The following is a 17360-nucleotide window of genomic DNA, read 5'->3' on the forward strand; positions in this document are numbered from 1 at the left end:
CGTCAATCCATGATAATTCCTTCCTTTCACCAAAACCCTCACCAATTTCATCATTTCACAAGAGTACTTCTCCAAGCTTGTTGAGCAAATCCAGCCATCTCCCAACTCTGGTTTTGAGTTTTGAAGTGGTCCTAGGTACTCCCTGGCTTCATTCCATCCACCAATCACCTTACCTAAGCCTTCCATAACCTTCAACATCCCTCCTTTTGATCTCGACTGTATCTTGCAGGAATTCAAGACATCCTGTGGAACGCATTAGGACATCCTATAGGTTGACCTATACTGGCCCGTTTTGAGGCTGAATTGTGGAAAATGCCCCTAGGAAGCTAGAAAAAGACCCCTACTTGTATCAGAAGCCTTCTAACCATTCACCATCATCCCTAAGCCACCTGCCAAATCACCAAAAGAAGTTAAATTTCACACTTTCTCATGAAAAAAGACAAGAAGAAAAACAGATTTATTTTATTCATTTACAGGCACAAAAGTAGAATTTTTGATGTGTTAATTTGCATGATTAAGAAAGTATGATTGCATACATGTTAATTTAGTATTCTTTTCAAGAAAGGACCCTTAGTAGCTAGTTAGAAAAATGGTGTGTTTTAGCATTTGATTTCAGTCATTTTCCTTACTACAGTAGAAATGCTTTCCCTTAGTGTAGATTTCTCTTTTCCTCATTTGTAATCAAGATTCTTTTGAATCCATAGAAATCTAGATTGAAAAACCTTTATGTTCTATCACCATCTTAGCAGTGAAAAAGAGCAGACCCATCAAATTTACTTGTGTATACAGTAATGTCACCTCCAAGTTTGTACGAACCCCGGGTTGATAAAGTAAAGTTGGTAGCCCCAGGAGTTGCAGCATTCTTGCTGCAATACTGGTGCTCATCACTTTTTGGTGTCGTTGTCAGGGAGGTGTCTGAGTAATATGTGATTTCTGCTTGTTTCTTCCATTCTTATCTTTGACATTTTGCTATTAGTTTCATTTTTGAAAAAGTAATTTAGTTTTATTTCTTTTCCATTCTACATTCTTTGGTTTCATTATCATTCTGCAAGTGAGATTTCATTCAAGAAGTTAGTTGTCATTCAGTAAATTAGTTTCCATTTAGTTTGCAATTTCAATTCTGCAATTATTCTCAAAGCTAAAACAAAAAAAAAACAAAACAAAACAAAAACACTTCTTTCATGCCTCATAGGAATACAGATAACTTAGGGAAATTTCTTCCAAATACCCCCACTGCTTGAAACAACCAACCTTCCCTCTTCTTCCATGGCTATGAATTGGAGGAACGCTTAGGTGAACAACCAGAGATATTTGAAGAGCTTATAGGGGGGTAAGGAGAAGGAGAACCCATTCCAACTGACCCAATGGCTGAAAATAGAAATGGTAGGGGAAATAGAGAAAGAGTTTAGTGTACCTTTCCCATTAGAGAAACTAATGGGGATACCAAGATGAAGAATATAATCCCCTCTGCGCTTCCTCATTTCCATGGCCCGACTTCAAAATATCTAGACACTTTCTTGTTTGAGTTTGTTGTCATGTGCAAAACCTATGATTACACCAATGATGAGCAGAAGTTGAAATTATTCCCTTCCACTCTCAAGGATGAACCTTTGCACTGGTTCATGGGTTTACCTGGGGATAACATCACAACTTGGGCTCAGATGCAGAAAGCCTTCAACAAAAAGTATTGATACTACTACAAGTCCAAAGACACTAAATAAGAAATTTTTAGGATGACCTTAGGACATGATGAATCCCTATAGGATTAAGAAGAAATATTCCAGCTTAGCTACAAAAGGGCCAGGTGCACACTTAATCCTGAGCCACTAAAGCTAGTCCTGCTTAGAGGGGTAAGGGAAGATCTTCTGGATACCGAAAACTTGCTGGTAGGAGGGGACATCTACAAACTACCCTATGAAGATATCAAGACTGTCTATAGGAACTATTCTAGGGCAGCTAGGAAAAAAGGTAGGGGTAGTCAAACTATGGTAAGTCCATCCTCTTCCAATACATCCATCAAGGGTGAAATTGGAAATATGTTGGAAGATTTCAAGAGTGAGATGTTGCAAACCCTTGCCCTACAAATGGACACTATGCACATCAAAAGAAAGCAGGAGGAGGCAAAGAGAACCTTAACCATTTTCTTCCGTAGATGCACAAGGAGGCACCCTAGGAATGAATGTCCATTGAATATGATTGAAGTCTACTCGGTCTTTGAAGAAAACCAGTCCATAGACAAGTGTCCTTCTCTATCAGGACTAAAAACTGTGTATCAGGGGACTGAAGGGGTGACTGAACAACGCTATGACATAAATCAAATGAGACCTCATAGGCCTTGGCCATACCAACAGGGCATGCAAGGGTCGTTCCATGCCTATTACAACCCTAATTAGACCACATCCATTCCCTCTTGGCCCCCCCCGCTCATCCTTCCTAGTCTACACCTCCTCCTTGGTCCTTTGCACCTCAGTATGATTCCCAGCCAACTAACTAGTCATTTCAGCCATATGCTCCACCTCAGCCTCAGTGGAATGCACCACCCCAGGGGTGGAGGTCCCCATACAATAATTCTCTAGATTTATTGCCTTCACCACCTACTCAACCACAAATTTTACACCTTGCTCCACCTAAACAACCCTAGATTCCTACCCAGCCAAATTCGAACCTGAACAACAGATAGGCACAACAAGTATACAGTGGAGAGACATCCTACCCTGCTTATGCTCTGGAGATTTATGAAATCAACCTAAGATCTGGGAGAGTACTCTTGGACAACCAACCTCTACCTCCACCTAGGGAGAGTGAGGAAGAGAGAGAGGAAAGCATGCCTAGAGTAAATCCTCCACCCTTTCCTGAGAGATTAACTCACCCAATCCAACCTACCCCAGAAGAGAATGAACTTCTGGATGAATTGAAAAATCTGTGTCAAAATTCCACTTCTCCAAGCCATAAAAGACGTACATATTTACAACAAGTTGTTTAAGGAGAAGTGCTTCAAACATCCAAAGAGGTGAAAAAGAGACACCCCTCCCATTAATTTCATTGGATAGTTATCCAACTTCATGTTGGGGTAGGTAATTTGTCCGAAGTATTTGGACCCTGGAAGCCCTATAGTAGATGTGCACATCAATGGAACCATTGTCCCACACACATCGATTGATCTTGTGGTTTCCATTAATGTGATGACTAAGGACACCATGCTCTAGCTCAACCTATAGGGTTCATTGAGAAAGATCACAACGCTCTTGCAACTTGCAGACCGTTCCATAGAGACCCCTAAGGGGATTGTGGAGAATGTGATGGTCTCAATTGACTCTTGGGAGTACCCTGCAGACTTCCTAGTTCTCCAGCCTAAGGCTAAGCTTATTGGTTACCCTCTCATCCTTGGGAGGCCCTGGTTATCCACTGCCGATGCCTACATCAATTGCAGGGCTGGAAATATGACTATAAAAAATGGGCATATGTCCAAGAAATTAGTCCTGTACCCTCTTTCTCAACCATCTCTAGAAAATGACTTACCTTTATGGCTAGAAGAGGGGGAAGAAGACAAATTTTATTCAGCCCAACTCTATACCTTAGAAACAGCCATGGGAGGAGGATAACCAGATGAAGATGATTTGATTGAACACATACTCCAAATTCCAACTCCTAGCACATTGTCCTTAGAGGAAGTAGTAAAGGAAACCCAAAACAGCCATCAGATTGACCTCTTCTTAGCTGATTCAAACCATACCCGTGTCAAAACCATAGAACTAAACCCTGAGAGAACTTTGAAAATCAACCCATCTCTTTCTATACACCAAGAAGAAAAGTTCTACAACATGCTAAAAGAACATTTGGATGCCTCTGCTTGGAGTTACAAGGAAATGAAGGGAGGGAACCCCTCAGAGTTCACTCACCACATTTATATCAAAGAAGGTTTCAAACCAGTTCGACAACCCCAAAGGAGAATGAATCCAGCTCTCAAGGATATAGTCAAAGAAGAACTGCAGAAGTTGCTAGATGCATGATTCATTTACCCTATCTTGGATAGTGAGTGGGTCTCTCCTTTGGTGTTGGCTCCAAAGAAAAATGGGAAGTGGAGGATCTGTGTCGATTGCAGAGAGTTAAACAAAGCAACAAAGAAGGACCATATCCCTCTACCTTTCATTGACCAACTGCTAGATGGCCTAGTAGGGAAAAAAAATTTCTCTTTCCTAGATTGGTTCAGTGGGTACAATCAAATCCATATCAGCTGGGAAGACCAGGATAAAACATCCTTCACTTGTCCTTCAGGTACTTTTGCCTATAGGGTCCTTCCTTTGGCCTATGCAATATCCCTGCCACTTTCTAGGGAGTAGTCCTCAGTATCTTTGTCGAGCTATTCCATGATGCAGTAGAGATTTATATGGATGATTTTACGCCCTATGGGTGTGATTTCCAGGAGGCTCTGTCCAACTTAGGTAAGGTGATAAACAAATGCATTGAAATGAACTTGTCCCTTAGTCCCAAAAAATGTGAGTTCTTGATGACTGCAGGGACTGTTCTAGGTCATTCAATATCCCAGTAAGGACTGCAGGTGGACCCAAACAAAATAGCCATCATCCAAAGGGTCCCACCTTCGCAAAAACATAGAGATGTCAAATGTTTTCTAGATTTGGTTGGATACTATCAGAGGTTTATCAAATACTTCAGCAAGTTAGCTTCTCCTTTATTTGGGTTGTTGGCCAAAGACTCTGAATTTGTATGGTCAAAAATATATCAAGAGGCCTTGGACACCCTGAAGGACAAGTTGACCACTGCATTCATTGAAAAAATTTAGGCATTACATTACAAGTTACCAAACATTTTTACATACTGACCATGCTGCAATTAAATACTTGATGAATAAACCTGATGTGAATGCTTGGATTATTAGATAGTTACTTTTATTACAACAGTTTGATCTAACCATTGTTGATAAGACTGGAAAGGAAAATGTTGTTGTACATTTTTTATCCAGGTTAACTTTGCCTTCAGGGGAGGAAGGAATGGTTGATGATAAGTTATCGGATGAAAACTTGTTCACCATTTTAGTTCTCTCTCCATGGTTTTCTAAAATAGCAAACTATTTGGTGTCTGCACAATTCCCACCGAATTTGTCCTCCAAAGAGAAAAACAAGATTGTGATGAAGAGCACCCCATTCACTTGGAGTGGGGGAAACCTCTTCAAACTAGGTTCAGATCAAATTATGAGAAGATGTGTCAGGGAGGAGGAATTCTTTGACATCCTTCTGACCTGCCATGATGGGCCTTGTGGAGGTCACTTCACAGTCAAGAGGACAACATTCAAGGATTTACAAGCTAGTTATTATTGGTCCACTCTTCATCAGGATGTGAGAAGGTATACTAGTCAGTGTGATCGATGCCAAAGGATGGGAAAGCATACTCCAAGGGATTAAATTCCTATGCAACCTCAAGTGACGTTCGAGCCATTTGACAAGTGGGGCATGGATTTCATTGGACCTATTGACCCTCCATCCAAGAAAAGCAATACATCATTTTCTGCACTAACTACTTGACCAAGTACCGGGTTGAAGCCAAGGAAATCAATGCAGCAACAGAAGAGAAAGTGGCAGAGTTATTAAGGGAAAATGTATTTTACAAGTTTGGGTACCCTAGAGAACTAGTCATTGATCAAGGCAGCTAGTTTACATCTCACATGATCGAAGACTTGTTAAGCCAGCACAAGATCAAGCATAGAACCTACACTCCCTATCACCCACAAGCTAATGGGAAAGTAGAGGTGACCAACAGAGCGCTGGAGGGCATTCTGACCAAAGTGGTCATCAGTTGCAAAAAAGATTGGGCAGATAGATTAGTTGAGGCCACTTGGGCCTACAATACCACCTGGAAGACCACCACTGGATTCACACCCTATGATTTTGTCTATGGGAAAAGGGCCCTATTGTCCATTGAATTTGAGTACAATACATTAAGGATGGTAGCCCAACTACATCTAGATCTCAGCAGTGCACAAAAAGAGAGATTACTCCAACTGAATGGGTTAGATGAGTTTAGAATGCAGACCCTCCTACACACAGAGGTGACTCAAATTCAGAGGAAGACCTGGCATGACAAGAACATCAAGGAAAATAAATTTCAAGAAGGTGATTGGGCTTTGTTATATGATTCCAGATATAAAGATTTTAAGGGCGAATTAAGGACTAGATGGTTAGGGCCTTATGTCATAGAGAAATTTCATGATAATGGTTCAGTGCAGATTAGAACCATTGATGCAGAGGCCATTCCATTACTTTTTAATGGGCACAGATTGAAGGTTTACAAGAAGCCATTCTCAAAGCAAGAGTTCATTAATGGAGTCAACAAGATAGTGATGGTGGTGGAGCAAGTCTTAGCTTCTACCTAATAAAGTCATTAAAAAAGAAAAAAAAAATTAAAAAAGACACAAAAGAGAAAAATAAGGAGACTCAGGTGAAAACCTCCATGAGGTGCCTAAGTCCCACTGTTGGGTTGAAAACCTCTTGAGGCAGCCCAGTGGTGTAAAAAAAGAACAAAAAAAGGAGAAGAAATAAAAGGATCTCTAGGTGAAAAGCTCTTTTCAGGAACCCAGGGCAAGTAGCTAGGATGAATACCTCTTGGAGGTAGACTAGTTTCTTTCAAAAAGAATAAAACAACAAAAAAAAAAGAGAAAAGAAAAACTACGAAAAAATTATTTTTCAGGTCAACAGGATGACAATCGGAGCAATAAGAGAGGATCAAAAGGGACCTATCCAGTTCATGGTTTTATTTCTCCATTCATTATCCTTCATAATTCCATCATTCCCCACATTTTTCTACTCATTTAGCTCAGTTTGCAAGGGATATGTGTTTTCTACAGGATTCCCTGTAAACCTATAGGATTCTCTAAAAGCCTACAGGATGATCCTGTAGGAATTATAGTGTCTTGGGAATCCCAAAGGAAGTAACCCTAGAGAAAGGGAATGACCTGCCCATGTCAAAAATAAATAAAAATCTACTTCACCATCTCATCACCATACATCTTTCCACCATGATCACCCCTGCATTCATCCAAAAACGTCAGTTTCAAAAAAATTACAGTTTTCAAAGAAAAAACATAGATAAAAGAGGATGAAGATAGAGAACAAGGGGACAACACCTGAAGGCTATTTTCCTCATTCACAAATCCCTAGACCCCTTATCTTCCCATGCCAACCATCCTCATGCTCCAGGAGTGGAAAATGATTAAACAATTTTGAGGGAAGGAGCTGGAGGAAATCCTATAGGAAATCTTGTAGCAGCCTATCCCACAAAAAAAAATCTCAGGTTGTAGTCAGCATCAAGCACGAAGATGCAGAGGTCAAAGAAGCACCTCTGGAGCTTAGCAGCAGAATTAGGATAATCAACATCAACACCCAGTACCTGCATATCAAGGAAAAACATCACAGGAAAAATAATTAAAAAAAAAGAGAGGAGAAAAACACATGCAACTAGTACACAACAAGGACTTCATTCTTCAACAAATAGCATCAGGGCATCATTACCACAGGTAAGTATCTCACTTCCACTCTCTTGTTAGCATAATATGACCAAACATGTAAGTTAATTTGGCCACCTTCGCTCAGTCAACGAGGAGGACACAGTTAGTCCTTACACACGTGGCAACAATCAAGTCAAGGAAAAGGAGAGATGAGGTCGAAAGTGATTAAGCTACGGATGCCCGAAGTGGGAGTTTATTACAAAGTGAGGAGAATGATGATGTGGTAGTGGGACCAACAGTCCAAAAATAGATATTCATACATCGGCTGCTAACACACCACCCCACTCAAATCACCCATATGAGGAAATAAACATTGATCCCCATGCACATTCACATTCTTGAGGCTACACACTAGAAAAGTCGCTCTTGGCCCTCAAGCAAACTAGAGAAAAGGTGAAATTTATATTTTCCCTACGCAAGAGTATCTACAGGATCTTATAGGAAATCCTACAAGATCCTACAGGAGATACTATAGGATACAGAACAACACCTAAACAATTGGCAGTAAGCAGTTCTACAAGGGAAAAATAGAGGTTGGATTCATAAAGCATTAATAAGGAGGTAGGCTCTATACCTTCCCACAATTTCCAAGTGAAAAAAATATAGAAAAGCCTTCTACTGTGTTGAAAAAATTGCAGTCTAGGGGAATTATATACACAGAATTTTCATTTAAAATTCCTCATTCATTAAATTTGGTATCAGACATATACAACCCTCCATCCATCAGAGAAAATGACAGTGGGATTTAATAAGAGGGAACCCATCAACACAATGAGGATTCACCATCACCCTCCTATACTAGATATATCCACAAGGCACGGGTTTCTTTGAGAAATTGAGGGGATATGATGATGAAGTAGCCAGATATTTTTCTCTGTCCCTCATTCCAGTGACTAGGACCCATGCCACTGTTGTGGTGAAAGGCCTCTCTATAGAACTCACCCATGAAATCATAGGCAGAATTAGCACACTTCCTTTAGGGATGCCTTGGAGAAAGGAGGATAAGGGAAATAAGAAAATTGCAAAGAAGAAATTATTTTTATAAGGAGAGGAGGCAATGGAAGACAAAAATGGAGTTAGAAGAGCAAGCCTACCATATCCTTGGAATGAAATTAGCTACCACCTTATAAAATATATATCATGTGAAGGTAGGTACAATGTGGTATATGGATACCACTTTAGGATTTTCCAAGAGTTGAGGTTTGGAGCAGACACACCTCCTCAAAACAGACTCTGCATACCCTACTTCCTTCCTTAATCAGTGACAGATATGAGCATTAAGATGTAGGAAGGAATCCATCAATAGCTAGCCCATCATGGGTTAATTAGACTTATCATAGAAGATGCCCTCCAAAACCTCAGACTTTCTATCACATGGGCAACTTTCAAAGACATGCAGACAGAGGAAGGCATAAAAGCCTTTGAGTATGACAAGAGCCCCACTGCCAGTGAAAGGGATGAAGAAGAAATAGAGAAGGATGAGGAAGAAACTAAAAAGGAGGGAGAAGAAATAGATATGGATGAAGAGGAAATAGATGAGGAAGAAGAGGAAGAAAAGGAGAAGGAAAGTGGTGAAGAGAAAGAAGAATATGCAAAGGAGGAAACTGATGAATAGAGTGAGGAACTAGAGGGAGAAGGAGAGGAGAAAGATAAAGATGAGAAGTGGAATGGAAAAGGGTATATAGAAGACAAAGAAGAATCACCTAGGGTATCTCTAGAACCCACTAAGAAAGAGGCAATAGCTGCCCTCACTTCCCTTAGTACCCCTATCAAACAAAAAGGGAAGAGACAAAGACAAACCCCATTGTACTTTAGGACAAGAAAAAGTACAAGAATAAGGCAAGGAAAACCTAAAACTCCCACCAAGGTTCATATTGTCATTGAAGACTCACCCAAACAATAGGAAAAATAGCTCCTCTTATGAAAAATCAAGAAGGATTATCAGGACAAGACTCTCCCAAGTATCCTATCACTTATGTTAGGAGGCCTATCACTAGATCTGCCTCATCCAAAGGAAAAATCCTCCTACAGGATACATAGAAGGACCTATAGGAAGAAAAGGAAATCCTACAGGAAACTCTGCTAAACCTACAAGAAACTCAGAAATTGGAAAAAGAAGGGAGTGCGCAGCAAGAAACAAAGAAGGAGGATCCAGAGATGAGGGAACCTAGTCCTCAACCTAACATTAACTCCTACTATAGGTTCATTGAAGCGAGTAGGGTCATTCCACATAAATTTTCCATCCCATTATTCTTTGAGCTTGAGAAAGAAATGGCAAGAACACATAGATGGATACAAATTGCCAAATCCAAAGGAGTGGAGGACATAGGTCACATGTAGAAAAAAGTAAAGGAGATGGGTAGAGAATTGAGCAGCCTAAGGGGTAGAGAGGCAATGATGAAAGCTCAGTTGGAGGTAGAAAATGCATAGCTAAGAGGAAAACTACAAGAGAGAGGGAATCAATTGGAATCCATAGCCAGTCTATCCTTAGAGGCAATCCAATGTAGGATTCCAGCTAAGTCCTATTCATTGTTTCTTAAGGAACAGAGGATGCAGTTACAAATCAAGACTTAAGCACAAAGAGGCACTATTCCATTCCAAGATTATAGACAATTCGTTGATCTTTGTGATCAAAGCATATTGGAGAATACGGCTAAAATGTTTGAGTTCTACCTACATAACTTACCCTTGATAGATCTGAATGTGTCAAACCCTAATTCAAAACTAGGGGACTTACAGTTGATGGCTTTGGAATCATGGATGAACCATGAGGAAGAAAGGGCTACAGAAATGAAGAAAATAATGGCAAGGGAAGAAACAGAACATCTCATGATAATAGCTAAGCAGTAAAATCCAATGGTTGTCATCAGCAACCATAACTTGATTGCAAATGACCTTCAACTTGCACCTAGGTACCTTGCTACCTAAGAGTAAGAAATCATACACTTCGAGGACATGTTTAGGATGGTAGGGGATGATAGCATGCAAGCTTTCCAAAGGAGATGGAACACTTTGCCCTACAGCTTGAAAATCAGAGAGTACCATTCTCCTCAAAGCATGAGAGAAGCACTGAACAGGACACCCATGTACAAGCAAGCTCTCCAAAGACTCAATGTCAATTGGATTGGCTTTAAACTCAGTCCACTACTGCTCTTAGGAATGTTGGAGGGAAGGAAGGAAGAGGAAGAAAGAAAGTAGTGGGATGAGATAGAAAGGAAGGCATGATTCTATGCATAGGAAGAGGAGACTACAGCAGAAGCATGGGATGTCAACGAGGCCACTAGAGCAATGAAGGAGATGGATATTGATTAAGTTCCTGAGAGGATGAGCAACACTTTCATTAGGGGGTGATAATGAGCCTCAAAATTAGGTAACTATATGGACCTTAATGCACCTCCTAGCTTATTCAAATCGACTCTTCTCATAATTTATAACATATTTTTATTGTGTTTTGCTTAATGAGCTGAGTCAAAGTGAGATATTATTCCTAGTGGAATAATATGCATTGATTGTAGGTTTTTGAGAGAAAATCATGTAAATTTTGGCTAATTAAGCGTTGAAACTCGAATGAGACAAGGAGGAGAGGTTGTAGGAGGTAGATCCTCCTCATTTACTCCTCACTCATTCGAATATTCCTCCATCAATCACACTAGCTCGGAGTACAAGTAGCCAAGTCATGGAGATCAAAAGGTAGCCAAGCAAGTGATAGTCAAAGAGCTAGTTTATCTTGAGTTTGGGAGCTGAGCCTCCCTAGATTTAAGGAAGTCGTTGTAGACTTCAGTTGTATAAATAAGAAGGCCTAGAGCCTCATTAGGATTTGAATTTTTGTTGTAAAAGCACTAGTCATTTTCGAGTTCAAGACTTGTGGAAGACATTGTTATGTAAATTTTTGTTTTGATAATGAGAATGAGTATTTCCTTGATCCAGCACTGAGTTGACTTGGAGGGATGAAGCTCTTGGGTTAGGGCCCAACCCTGGCAGTAAAGGCTCCTCTTCTTGTAATTGTATTCTTATTCAATTTCATAGATTAATGGTTGAATTGTCTTTAGAATTATTTCATTGCAAGTAGTTGTAGATTTGATTAGTTTGCTTCCATTTGTGCTTTACATTGGTAGTAGCTTAGAAGAGATAAAGGAACATCGAAAAGCTATCAGTAGGTGGATTTGGCCTCACTCCTTCCTTAAGGGATCATGGTTTTAGGAAAGAACCCCTATGTAGCCCCAAAAAGACAGAATTCTAGTTTCTCATGGAATTTAGGGTTTTTTGTACTTAGGCTAGTATTTGATCAGTTTGCAAGAATAGGATTTAGTTACCACTTCTTCTGTATTTAGTCTTACATTAGATCTAATCAAGTTTTCATATTATTTTTCTAGGTTTCCTCATGCATGAAATAGGCAGCTTGCTCATGAAATTATGTTTTCCTTAGTTAATTGAAATCCTTCTTGTTTGCATGATTTACAGATAAATGTTAATGTTTGATGTAGTGTAGGAGTTTCAGTAGTACATAGATATTTCATGATCATAAAAATCACCCCAACTTCATCCATCCATGATCATACCTTCCTTTCACCAAACCCTCACCAATTTCATCATTTCACATGAGTACTTCTCCAAGCTTGTTGATCAAATCCAGCCATCTCCCATATCTGGTTTTGAGTTCTAAAGTGGTCCTAGGCGCTCACTAGCCTCATTCCATCCACCAACCACCTTCCCCAAGCATTCCATCACCTTCAACATCCCTCCTTTTTCTCTTGGTTGTATCCTATAGGAATATAGGGGATCCTGTAGGAATTCAGTACATCTTGTAGAACGCATTAGGACATCCTGTAGGTTGACCTGTAGTGGCCTGTTTTGAGGATGAATTGTGGAAAAATCCCCTAGGAAGATAGAAGAGGACCCCTACTTGTCTCCCAATCCTTCTAACCATTCACCATCATCCCTAGCCACCTACCACATCACCAAAAGAAGTTAGCTTTCACACTTTCTCATGAAAAAAGACAAGAAGAAAAACAGAGTTATTTTATTCATTTACATGCACAGCAGTAGAATGTTTGATGTTTCAATTTGCATGCTTAGGAAAGTAGGATTGCATACATGTTAACTTAGCATTCTTTTAAGCAAAGGCCCTTAGCATTTAGTTAGAAAAATGGTGTGTTTTAGCATTTGATTTCAGTATTTTTCCTTACTACAGTAGACAAGCTTTCCCTTAGTGTAGATTTCTCTTTTCCTCATTGGTAATCAAGCTTCTTATGAATCCATAGATATCTGGTTTGAAAAACCTTAGTGGTCTATCACCAGCTTAGCAGTGACAAAGAGCAGACCCATCACATTTACTTGTGTATATAACACTGTCACCTCCAAGTTTGTATGAACCACGGGTTGATAAAGTAAAGTTGGTAGCCCCGGGAGTTGCAGCATTCTTGCTGCAATACTGGTTCTCATCAAGAGGAAAAACTCACCCGATTCTACTTCCCATATACACAATGTTCGCAGAAATCAAAATCTGGAGAGCAATTAGACATACCTTATACCATACCATTACCATGAAGTATTTGAAGTCCCTTCTCTCCAATATGTCCCAACATTTGATTCCATAGCATAGTCTTTTCTCCAAAGACTACGAAGTTTTCCACTCCACGTTTATGAAGAATATAACTATTGCAACCATCAATAATAGTACTTCCTAGTATCTTGTACATATTTTTTATCTGAACTCCCTACATCAACACCAATGCTCCTTGAACAATCTTACAAATATCTTTCTCAAACACTATCTTTACACCTACATCATCCATCTTGCTTACAAAATTAGATTGGCCAATATTGGAATGTTTATAACACAAAAAATTGTTCTAATCCTTCCACTTATTAGCTTTAGTTTGAAATTTCCTCATCCTATGATTCTAGTCTTCCTATCATCACCTAGGATGACATCACCACTGTCATGTTTCTCATATTCACAGAACCACTCCCTAAGGGGAGTCATATGAAAGTTTTCTCCTAATTCAATTGACTATACCTCATGATATACACGTGTACATGAAGAAGGAAAGTACACATCCCCACCTTCATCTAAGATGGTTTTCACCTCGAAAACAGGAGCATCATTAACTACTTTCTTTTATCAAGAGTTTTAGGTTTATAGTCCTTTTTGTAGTTCCCTTTTCTTTTGCATTTCCAAATTACCATTACAAATTTTCTTGGATATTTACATCTCCCTCTAGATTTAGATCTCCCACTTGAGGACTTATTTCTTTTATGTTCTAGAGTGTCCTCTTACAAACAAGGAATCTCCTAGTTCTCCATGTTTTTCTGTCTTATCTCCTCTGGCAACAAGGATAAGAGTATTTCATGAAATTTGAAGCTAAATGTGTTGCTACCTGTGGTAGTAACCAGATTATCCCACAATTCTGGTAGAGAACAATACATACTAATTCTCTTATCCTCATATCAAATCTTAATATAAACAGATAATAACTAACTTACCATAGTATTGAAGGCGTTTAATTACTCTGTTACAGAATCTCCATCCCTCATCCTCATGTTATAAATATTTTTTCGTAGCAAAAAATTATTTACCATAGACTTAGACTAATAAAAACTTCGAAGCTTGTCCCACAAAGCTTTCGTTGGAGCTTCCCCTAAAACATTCAGAAATAATGAATATGAGACACATAATCATATTATGTTAATTACTTTTGGATCCAACTTATTCTAGTTTTTTGTTGACATTGACGCTATTTTAGTACCTAGATTCACTATGATCCACTGATATTTATCCACCAAAAAATCCTCCATCTTGAGCTTCCATAGCTCAAAACTCTATTAGCTTAATTTATCTATTTGTATCTTTCCATTGTTCACCATTTCCTTTCACCACAAGGATTGATCCCACATATTGCCCATTGTATCAGGTTCTTCCATAGGGCTTAGCAAATCCCATTAGCCACAAAATCATCCCCTTGAAGACAAAAAATGTGAGAAACCATAGGTGGGTCCGCCTAAAATATCCTTGGGACCACCCAAAAAAAATCATGTGCGTGGGGCTAGTCGTGCAAAGAATATAACACATACCAAACAAAAATTTGTAAATGTTTTCCTTTGTCTAATATAATTTAGTTGTATGCATACTTTTGCAAAATTAGGGGTATCATAACTAGAGAATCAACTAAAGATTACAAATTATATATATGGAGGAACAAAGAGTATAAAGTTATGAAATGGAAGTAAAGGGATAAATTTTATTTTAGGTAATGTGAAGACTAAATCTAATGTGTGTAAAAGGAAAGTGGAATGAAATGAATTCATAAAAACTATGAGGAATTTTAGAGCATAAGTGAAAAGGTACAAGGATAATAATAAATGAATAACAAGGGCAGAAGTGGAGCAGAATCAAATCAACACTCAATTATTACATAGCCTAAATCAGTTGAAAATACAAATAAGGAATCGATCAAGCTCAATACATGATGAGTGAGGTAGAATTAATGCAAGGATGAATGAACACAGAGAATCCAAGTGTTAAATAAGTTCTAGTATAGCTTACAGACAACATCTCTCATTTCATTCAGTTAGGATGTTATATGCATCAAATGATTATAGGAGAAACCTAGAAGTCTCTCATATTAGATATCAAATAGGGAGAAATGGCTTGGATAATTTACAAGGTGATCCTAAGAAGCTTAAGCCACCTACCTTTCATCGTGAATATAGAAGAGGAGATGATGCTAAGACTTTATTATTTATAATTATAAAGTACGTAACATTATGACGGGGAATCACGATGGATGGTTGAGAAACCTCCTGTCCTAGCAAAGCATTGGTGCCAGGACCCATAGGTAGAGCTGAAGTGGAGTCACTACGAGCGAAATCTAACTCTCGAAGCACTTGAAGTGTATCAAAAAAATATTTGATATGGGGACAGTGATGGGAATAATGTCCATACTTATCACACAAAGAATAAGGGTGATTCACACGTAATGTCTTGTTCTTTTTGGTGGACTCAGGTAAGGTAACATGGACCTTAGGAATGTCAAGGTCAGGAAAAGTATCGAAGACCACATTATTATTATAAGGGAGTTTGGGACAATTATTGGCGGCATTCCCAATAAAATCACACAAATCACATAGAGGAGAAGAATTGGGAGGTTTAGGATGGGCGGGAGTCACTTAGGGTTCCTTGTCTTTGTTTCCCTTTTTCTAGGATCTTCCCCCTCACCAGTTTCTTTCACAATAGGAGTCGCTTCCTGCTAAGGTTTATATGGAACTAAATTAAAGGAAAGGGTGGTTGAAACAGGTTGAACCAGAGTCAAATTTGTATAAGGTTTGAGTTGGTCAGGAGGAGTGTTTGTGGAAGGATCAATGTACCATATTGGGATCCCCAAGGTGATGTTGGGAAGACTCAACATAACCATTATAAGAGTAAAAAAAATCTTGGTGGAGGAATAAAAAACATATCTAACTGAAGGGATAATGACCTAGATGAACTTCTCCTGGATGGGAACAACGTAGAGGAATAATTCCTAGTGGGAAAGGACTGGGAGAGATAATAACGGGAGGGAACTGGCCTAGAGGAATTGTGGCTCAAGGATGTGTTGAGTCTTGAGCAAGGGATTGTGAAGGAGCTGGCTGCTGGGAAGACATACCAACCTACTTTCCTACTTCCCGTAACACTTGAAGCATGCAAACACTCAAATATCTAGGCTCAAAAGGGGTAGGAAGAGGTCCATAATAAGCCTCAAGCAACATCGAATATTTATAGATTCCTGGGGAAATATTAGTAAAAATAGCACTAGGATTACTTCCTGCCATCGATGAGATGGTATTATGAAGAGATGTCTATGACTAAGGGTCATAGTAAGTAAGTTGATCGACATTAACGATCTTTCCATTATGGGGAAATCACATCTTGCAAAAGAGAGAAGATTCAATAAATGGCATGGCACAAGTGTAACTATGACCCAGTAAGAGGTTATAATATAATGGGGCATTTATGACTTTGATGTTGATCACGACCATCTTGCCAGCAACATTGATAGGTTAATTCTCATAGAGGCTAAGAGTCGATAAGGGGTGATCATCTTATGCACAAAGAGTGATGGTGGATTGTGATAAGTTAGGGGAGCCAAGTCTCTTCGAGACAGTAGCGACCATCACACAGGTGTAGGTGCCTTCATCTATTGTACACCAATGGACAGTGGCATTTTTATCGATAACGATATCTGAAAGGCAATGAATGATGGAAGGGGGGGATGTTCCACTTTATCAACATAAAATACAATAAAATTATCATAAGAGGGATCCAAAGCACCTAAATCAGATAGTGTATCTTTCCTTTGGAATGGGCACGTCTGGAGGACTTCGACCATTGACATGGTAGCAAGATATTGCGCCAAGTCATATTCTATACTATAAGTATGGGCACATTTAGAAGAAGCATCATTTTGATGTAATGGACCTTCAATGATATTAGGGTGAACCTTTACCTTATATTGAAGGATTTGTAAGGTACCATTTGGTGATGATAGGGGCTTAGTGGAACTTTTAGGTTAGGAATTAGTCACTAACTTATCAATAGGATTGTCATATTGGCGCGACCGAGTTTGGAGGTTGATTTCTTCGGGATCCATCATGAGAATTTGTAATTCACATTTCCAGTTTGTGAAGGTTGATAAGGTGTAGAATTTTGGGAAAGTTGGGTAGCCACATATCATTGATGAGGGAATGGATTGGTAAGAATTGTTGGTTGTAATGAAGAAGGATGGAGAGGAGGTGGATCAATGTGCTGAGGTACTCTAGAGGAAGTTGCTTAAGCTTCCCATGTGTGATGCATCTGAGGTAA

Source organism: Pinus tabuliformis, chromosome 5_1 (genome assembly GCF_031772625.1).
Source record: "Pinus tabuliformis cultivar Carrire ecotype Pingquan chromosome 5_1, CPIR1, whole genome shotgun sequence".
Classification (NCBI taxonomy): domain Eukaryota; kingdom Viridiplantae; phylum Streptophyta; class Pinopsida; order Pinales; family Pinaceae; genus Pinus; species Pinus tabuliformis.